Below are 8,852 nucleotides of genomic sequence, written 5' to 3'. Positions count from 1 at the left end.
ATAGAAGCACCAGCCATGATCACAGTTACCGTGTTTCCCTCTGCAGACAGTCACTGCAATAACTGTGTGAGCAGCAAGGTGGAGGGGGTGAGTGACTTGCCAGGGTGGGACTTGCAACCCACTTTGGTGCTTGTAAGTATGTAGGCCCTAAAAAAATGTCTGAATAGGACTACTCTCTGTTTCCTTTCAGAAGTGCCACTATTTGTTCCATCTTGACCCAGTCACCAGCTCAGTTTCTCTTCAAAGAATCATAATCCCACATTTGACACCTGTGTTATGCCCTCTCTGTTTTCTTGAGTGGTGAGAAGTTCCAGGGGCAATACAGTAGGATTCTCTCTCTCTCTCTCTCTCTCTCTCTCTCTCAGACACACACACACACACACACACACACACCTCTGCTTCACACATTACAACGGAAAGTAAATATGGAAGAGCCGCTGAGTCCCGCCAAGCCTGTACAGCTATTGCCTCCATTTCTCTGACATCCAAATCTGCCAATGTCCAGTGGAAAATGTCAGGGAGCCAGCTGAGGTGAGTTACCAACATTCTCCACCCAACATCAGTTGGTTCAGACTTGATGGGAGTGGCAGCAGTAGTGGGAGCATGTGCCTGTCAGGAACTGGTGACTTTTCTGTACTTGCTTGCTACCATTATGAAGCTGCCCCCACCCCACAGAGACCCCTACTCCTCCCTTCAGCTGGGGTAATGATGTCATTACCATTTCCAGGCTGTGATGAATATCTCATTCAAACATACAGGTTGTTTCCCAACTATCAGGAGGCCATCTCCTAATCATTAGCTCCCACTGCTGAAACACTGACCATCCATTGTGAACTATTAACCAGCAACTTGCCTAGTAAAGGAATTTAGCCAGTAACCACAGCAGTATGTAAGGTGCACCTTTGCTACAATGCTCTCTCGCTCTCGCTCTCTCTCTCGCTCTCTCTCTCACACACACCCCACACTATATAATAGGCTTTTATTCAGAGTTTGCACCTTACTGCTTTAACTAAATGAGGCCTGAAAACTAGTTTCAAATCAATTAAAATCATGTGTGCATAAGATAAGATGGGGTAGGGAAAACATCCAAGCAAGAGCCCATCTCATAAATCTTACCCTTGGGAAGTACTCAGAATATGACTAATCTCCCTGAAAAGCCACCAAGTTCTGTCTTCCTTTTCTCTAGAATGGATTATAGCCACATTGAACTTATTAGCCATTTATACCAGAGAAAGGTCTGAATTTTGTGCAAATTGGTGTGGACTGTGTGTGAGAGAGAGAGCTCACCTGCACGTGTAGTACAGTTGTGTGGGACTGAGGTATAGAGGGTGGGCAAGGGATTTGGGTGACACGTGAATAAAGACTGTTATGTTAGGATGCTCTGAAACTCAGGCCATTTGCTGTTCAAATCACATATTGAGGCAGACCCTCTGAATAAGGGGTTCAGACCTTGTAAGAAAGGACATATGGCAACACTAGTGTTGGTATGTATTATGATGTTAGTATTCTGTTTGTAGAACCACATTAGCTAATTAGTGAGATGTCATTTCATTTGACCACAGGAACCCCATAGATTTGGTGGCTATTCTGAAAAAGTTAATCAGGGATACGAATCAACAATCATCAAAAGGACTCTTAGGATATAGCCCTAAGCCCATCTTGGAAGCATGGTAGGGGAGAATATTTTTACCACATAGATACAATCTTGTGGATGAAGAGCAAAGGCAAAAGGTATGGGGCCACAGCTCAGTGGTAGAGCATCTGCTTTGTATGCAAAAGGTCCCAGGTTCTACCTGCAAATACAGGTAGGGTGGAGAGAGACTCCTACCTGAAACCTTGGGGAGCTGCTGCCAGTCAGAGTAGAGTCAGTACTCAGCTAGAAGTACCAATGGTCTGACTCGGTATAGGACAGTTTCCTATATTTTTATTTATTTATTTATTTATTTATTTTTGCATTTATATACCGCCTTTCGTTAAAAAGATAACCCCAAGGCGGTTTACAAAAGTTAAAAACATACAATAAAAAGACAATAAAAACATCATGTTAAAAGTATAAAAACATATAAAAACAGGCATAAAAACAATACAACAAATACAGCAAATAAAAACACAGAGAAGCCGCAGTAGAAAACGATTATGTAAAAGCCTGGGTAAAAAGCCAAGTCTTTAAAAGCTTTCCAAAAGCCGTGATGGAGTCCGAGGAACGAATGGCCACTGGGAGAGCATTCCAGAGTCTGGAGGCAGCAACAGAGAAGGCCCTGTCCCGAGTGCATGACAGCCAGGCCTCCCTCATTGTCAGCACCCGGAGCAGGGCCCCCTCAGATGTCCTTGTCAAGCGGGCAGCAACCCTTGGGAGCAGGCGGTCCCTCAAATACCCCGGGCCCAAACCGTTTAGGGCTTTAAAGGTCAAAACCAGCACCTTGAATTGGACCCGGAAACGAACCGGCAGCCAGTGCAGCTCTTTCAAAATGGGGGTGATATGTTCCCAACGGGCAGCTCCAGATAAAACCCTCGCTGCCGCGTTTTGCACTAGCTGCAGTTTCCGGATATTCTTCAAGGGCAGCCCCACGTAGAGCACGTTACAGTAATCCAGCCGCGACGTGACTAAGGCGTGGGTAACCGTGGCCAGATCTGCCTTCTCGAGAAAGGCACGCAGCTGGCGCACCAGCTGAAGCCGTGCAAAGGCACCCCTGGCCACTGCCTCCACCTGAGCTTCCAAAAGCAGAGTCGGGTCCAGTAGTACCCACAAGCTGCGTATTTGCTCCTTTAAGGGGAGTGCAACCCCATCCAGAACCGGTAAAATCTCCTCATCCCAATTGGCTCTCCTACTGACCAACAGTACCTCCATCTTATCCGGATTCAATTTCAGTTTGTTAGCCCACATCCAACCCATCACGGCCTCCAGCCCCTGATTAAGGACATCCACCGCCTCCCTAGGATCAGATGACAAGGAGAGATAGAGCTGAGTGTCATCCGCATATTGCTGACAACTCAGTCCAAATCCCCGGATGACCTCTCCCAGTGGCTTCATGTAGATGTTAAACAGCATAGGGGACAGGACCGAACCCTGCGGGACCCCACAGGCCAACGGCCACGGGGCCAAGCAGTAGTCCCCCAGCACCACCTTCTGAACCCCCCCACAAGAAAGGACCGAAACCACTGCAACGCAGTGCCTCCAATTCCCATACTCGAGAGGCGGCCCAGAAGGATACCATGGTCGATGGTATCGAACGCCACCGAGAGGTCCAGCAGAACCAACAGGGATGCACTCCCCCTGTCTAGTTCCCGGCGTAGGTCATCCACTAGAGCAACCAAGGCAGTCTCAGTCCCATACCCCGGGCGGAAGCCAGATTGAAAAGGGTCCAGATAATCCGTATCATCCAAGACCCTCTGCAGCTGGGACGCCACCACATGCTCTATCACCTTGCCCAAAAAGGGGAGGTTAGACACAGGTCTATAGTTGTCCAGGTTGGAGGGATCAAGGGAGGGCTTTTTTAATAGAGGTCTTACCACCGCCTCCTTAAGGCACGATGGCATCCTGCCCTCCCTTAATGAAGCATTAACGATCACCTCCAGCCATCTACCTGTCCCCTCCCTGGCAGCTTTTATTAGCCATGAAGGGCAAGGGTCAAGAGTGCACGAAGTCGCCCGCACACTGCCCAGGATCTTGTCCACATCCTCAGGCCATAAATATTCATCTTGAATATGTGGTTATTCAAGGATCTTGGCATATATAAAATACTTGTTAACCAAGTGAAAATCCCCAGCAGAGATGCACTGAAGTGTGGTGTTTGCACTGGGGATATAGCCTGATTCTGTGTCTACTAAGAATGTAGTCTACCTACTACAATGGACATACAAAGCAAGTATGCACAGGATTGCAGCCTTAATCATGAGTAAAGTTAATGAATTACCAATATTTTTATTAATATCACAGCATGTTCCAATAGTTTTTTGAAAGTGATATCTCAAAAGATAACAGTCATGCCCAACTTTGGAATAGCCAAGAGGTCACTAAGTGCTAGGGTACTGGAATATTTATTGAGGCTTATCTAAGTCTTTCCAGATGGAGGGGTAAAATGCAGGTGATCCAGTGAACTCTCACAATTAATTCCATCATCCACACTCACGAAGTTTCCTCCCACAGTTTCCCCATCCACACTTCATATATTCCCTTGTGAATATAGCAGGTATTGGTCCCCAAAGTTTCTCTCCCTTCCCAATATCCTGCCCTGTTCCTTTCCAATTCCAGCCCACTGTTTCTGTCCACATTTTCTGCTGATTCTGTTCATCCTCTGCAAAAAGAGGGTGGAGGGATGTAGCTAGGCAAGGGGGGGGCCTGGTTCGCTCCTCTCCCTGGCAGCCCCTCAGAGTGAGGGAGATAATGAAGAAAAGAGGGAGGGGTAGAGCTGGGGGCCCTCAGGAGTTGGGGGGCCTGGATTCTTTGAACCCATCCGCTCAATTATATCTATACCCCTGGTACAAAGGGAAATATGCATATATTTTGCAAAAAGACAACGTATCAATGGGAATGGGAAGATTAAAGGCAGCAATTTAAACACACAGGAAAAAAATCATTTAAAAAAAAAAGCTTTACCTTGTACTGAGGCTTATCTAAGACTTTCCAGATGAAGGTGTAAAATGTGGGAGAGTTCAGTGAGTCACCATTAATTCTATGCTGAGTCATTGCAGATCATCCACACATACTGTGTTTCCTTCCACGGTTTCCCCAGCCACACTGTATGATGAAATATTGAAGGTATGGGTCCCCTGAGGCTGCCTTGCTGCTATGGTTTTGTAGCAGCCTTTGGCTGAGCACTACATCTTTCCATTGTTACTGAAAACTAGAGAATCCACTCTGAGGAGAAAGACTGTGTGTACTTTCTCATGCCACTACTTTCATAGTACTACCTTTGAGGCAGACATAGCCACGGAAACCTACCCTTGCAAAAGCCAGTACTTACATTCCTTTTCTTTACTCAACTCCCTCTTTTGCAACCCACTACTGCAGAGCTGCACATGGTCGCCGTGGCGCCCACCAGGTGAGGGTGGCATCCCGATAGGTCTGGCAAGGTGCTTCAGGCTGACTATTCAGGGCCAGCCTCTAGGGAGTGGAGCAGCAGTCATAGCACATCCTCTTGCCTGGATGTGCACTCATCCCCACATCCTTCCGTCCACAAGATTACCCCACCCTCCTTCATGTGCCAGTGGATTCCCAGGTTCTGCAGTACCAAATGGGTATCAGCAAAGACAATGGGGTCCATTTATGGGTCAGTAGGAGGATGCTATTGCCCCACAGCACTGGATAGTTGTTTTGTTTTGTTTTATTTAAGAGATCAGCGAGGATCACTGGAGGGCATCTCTCTGGAAAAGAAGTGTGTGCAGTTGGACACTGGTGCCCAAAAGAGATGACCAGGTGCAGAACTGAATGAATTTGCATGCAGGTGGTCATGCACAAGACCACTGAAAATAAGAAAATTTCACAGAAACCCTGAGAACTTTGCATGAGAACCATCCTGAGAACTACTCTTCCCCACTTAACAAGAAAGCTGTTTTGGATTAATTGCTGTGCTCAGTGACTGTAGATGAGTTTGATTGATCTCCCCACCCCCACCCTGTCCCACAGATATCCTTATACAAGTACATTGGGAAGTAGGAAAAAATGGAACAATTAATTTAAAGAAAAACTGAGCACCATGCATACACACACAGGTACTTGACTCTCTGGGCAGAAGGAAGTGCATCCCACCTCCTCTTGAACCCTATTGGCCAGAAATGAGCAGGAGCTGACCCAGTAGGGGAGGTTCGTTTCTGGGCAGATGGAGTCAATAATCAGCCCAGATGAGAGGACTTTAAGACCAAAGGTTTATTCTGCCTTAAGTACAGAGGTGCTGCCTTGGCTAATGCCAATGTGCAGGACAAGAATTATTTCAAACAGCAATACCTTTATACAAGAAAAATGCCAAAGTCATCTACACAGGAAAACAGCATGTTGATGCCAAGATGCCTGACCAAGGCCAAGAAACAAACTATAAACACGTATGCAGGCAGACAGTCAGCCTCCCCTTCGTTATCTTTCAGCACTAGCAGGTTACTTTGACTCTCTAAGGGAAAGGGAAAGTACCAGTACACAGTAATAGGAACTACTGACAAAGCTCTTCTTGCTGTGTTTGAGACTTAGCTAATGGTGTTGCTTATGTCAGTCTGTGCACTTCTATATCTAATTTACCATACATCAGTCCCCCCTTTCTGTTGTTCGAATCTGAACCTTCAGTTCCGTTGTAGCAACCTATTTCTCCTTCTCCTCTAAGGAACCAATACCCCACATTCATGTCACACTCTGAGACCATACAAGACTAGGGGTGTGCATTTCGGGTTTTCGGTGATTCGGCTCGGGCCCCGAGCCAAATCACCTTTGTTCTGTTCTGTGTCCGAATTTTGCTGACCCGAATCACCCCCGATTCGTTTCGGATTCGGATTTAATCCGAATCCGAATCCGAATTGATTCGGATCAGCAAAAAGGACCCTGGAGCCAAAAGAGTGGGGTGGGGTGGTAGTGCCTAATGGGTGTAGGCTACCACCCCAATTTCAGTGGGATGGGACAAAGGGCTGATTTTTTGTGATTTTTTGAAGTTTTTGTGTCTTTGGGGAAGATTGGGGGCAGAGAGTGTATCTGCCCCAAAAGATTGGGGTGGGGTGGTGGTGCCTAATGGGTGTAGGCTGCCACCCCAATTTCAGGGGGGTGGGACAGAGGGCTGATTTTTTGTGAATTTCTGAAGTTTTTGTGTCTTTGGGGCAGATGGGGGGGCAGAAAGTGGATCTGCCCCAAAAGAGTGGGGAGGGGTGGTAGTGCCTAATGGGTGTAGGCTGCCACCCCAATTTCAGGGGGATCAGACAAAGGGCTGATTTTTTGTGAATTTCTGAGGGTTTTCTTGGGTGCAGCAGAGTGCTAGATTGATTCATTCATTCATGCAACATATAGTACTCTCAACTCTAAATGACCCTAACACTCTCACTTTCTCTCACTCTCTCCTTTATTACTATGACGAGTATGGGAATGAATCAATCTAGCACTCTGCTGCACCCAAGAAAACCCTCAGAAATTCACAAAAAATCAGCCCTCTGTCCCACCCCCCTGAAATTGGGGTGGCAGCCTACACCCATTAGGCACTACCACCCCACCCCACTCTTTTGGGGCAGATCCACTTTCTGCCCCCCTATCTGCCCCAAAGACACAAAAACTTCAGAAATTCACAAAAAATCAGCCCTCTGTCCCACCCCCCTGAAATTGGGGTGGCAGCCTACACCCATTAGGCACTACCACCCCGCCCCACCCCACTCTGCTGCCCCATATCCCACTCCAAGTCCAGCAACAGTGCCCTGCCCTGAACCTCACCTCATCCAAACTTTTTTCGCCCACTACAGTAAACAGACAGGCACAGCCAGGAGGGAACACGCATAGCATGTGGAGGACGCACGCAAGACAACAACACTCCGCAAGTGGAGCAGCAAGGCTTGGCATGTTGTTGTTGCCCCCTCCTAGCCCACACAGCTTTGAAGAGTAACGGATGATGATGGCAGATAAGAAGAGAATGGCAGCACGCACGTGTCTCTGGACATTTCTTTTCCTGTCTGACTCTGTGGCATGAGATCGCCGCATCTATGTATGGGCAAGCACAATCTTCAAATAAAATGCTGTCAATCAACTCGCAAACATGACCCGATCTTCATTTGGAAACATAATACATCTCCCCACACACATGCACAGGCACAGTGAATTGCACCTGTCCTGTCCTTTACCGGGCCCCACACCACACCACACCACATCACACAACAACACCACACACCACGAAGAGGTCTCTGCAACAAAGCAAGCTAGAATTTGCAGGCTTTTTCGGATTGCATCCCAATGCATACCGCAGATACTGGGCAGAAAGACTGTGTGCAATCACATGATACAACATTACCACTAGTTTGGAGTCTAGATGCCTTTATTCCCCTGTGTGTGTGCACTGTGCGGGTGTGCTGCTCACTCACTCTGCAAGAGGGTTAGGGCTGAAAGGGCTGTGTCGCCTCAGGTTGCAATGTGTGCTCTCTCTGTCTGCGTGAGACAGACATTTGTGTGAGGGCTGCACCAGCATCAAGCTCATCATTGGCAACACAGCTTTTTGGGGGGAGGGGAGGGGAGGGGGTGCATGTGTGTGTGTGTGCCGCTTCAGGCACAGCAGTAGTACTACTCCCATTGTGGCCAGAAAAAGCAGGCAGCAGCAGAGCAGACCATCTCACTCAGCGGTGGCGGCGACAACCTAATAGCTCAGTAGACCAAGGCAAACCACATATTTGGATTTGAACAGAGGAGAGCATGAAGATTAAGAAAGAAGTAAAGAACATCACCTGACAAGCAAGCCAAAATCAGAAATAAGTACATCACACTGAGAAACGCAGCAGACAGACGTTTTTTAGATTTCAGCTTCAATGCTATTGTTCATGGGAGGAAGCAATGATGACAGTTTTAGCAGGCAAGCAGGCTAGCAATTCGCGGCAAGCCCTCTCAGTGACAGTGTGTGTGCCCCCCTCGCCAGGAGGCACAGGCCCATTGCACAGAGCCACTACTCTCCCCCAGGGATGTCCCTTCCAATCCTGACTGTGCCCCCCACACACGCACACGCAGCAGCCTGTCTCTGAGGTTGTGGATGGATGGTGCGCTGCCCTACGGCCCAGCCTTCAGCACTGGGCAAGTGGGTGCTCCCAGCATCGGGGGGGGGGGCCCACCACAGATTTCTTCTGCAGAGACAGCGACTACAGCTCCCATTGTCCCTAGTCTTGATGGTGGCCAGCCATCGAGACAGTGG

The 8,852-nt window shown here is 48.0% G+C and overlaps 2 long non-coding RNA genes across 2 annotated transcripts in view; one reads left to right on the top strand and one right to left on the bottom strand.

The window, feature by feature from the left end:
• The window catches only part of LOC128347289 (uncharacterized), a 75,925-nt gene that overhangs the window by 56,192 nt on the left and 10,881 nt on the right, over nucleotides 1–8,852 (bottom strand). The gene's annotated exons all lie outside the window — the stretch shown is intronic.
• Nucleotides 5,222–7,706, top strand: LOC128347290 (uncharacterized). Its single transcript, XR_008317484.1, has 2 exons — nucleotides 5,222–5,416; nucleotides 7,426–7,706. It is a non-coding gene; the product is annotated as an uncharacterized LOC128347290 (long non-coding RNA).

The sequence above is a fragment of the Hemicordylus capensis genome, chromosome 2 (genome assembly GCF_027244095.1).
Source record: "Hemicordylus capensis ecotype Gifberg chromosome 2, rHemCap1.1.pri, whole genome shotgun sequence".
Taxonomy (NCBI): domain Eukaryota; kingdom Metazoa; phylum Chordata; class Lepidosauria; order Squamata; family Cordylidae; genus Hemicordylus; species Hemicordylus capensis.
This window is presented reverse-complemented; position numbering and strand designations above follow the sequence as displayed.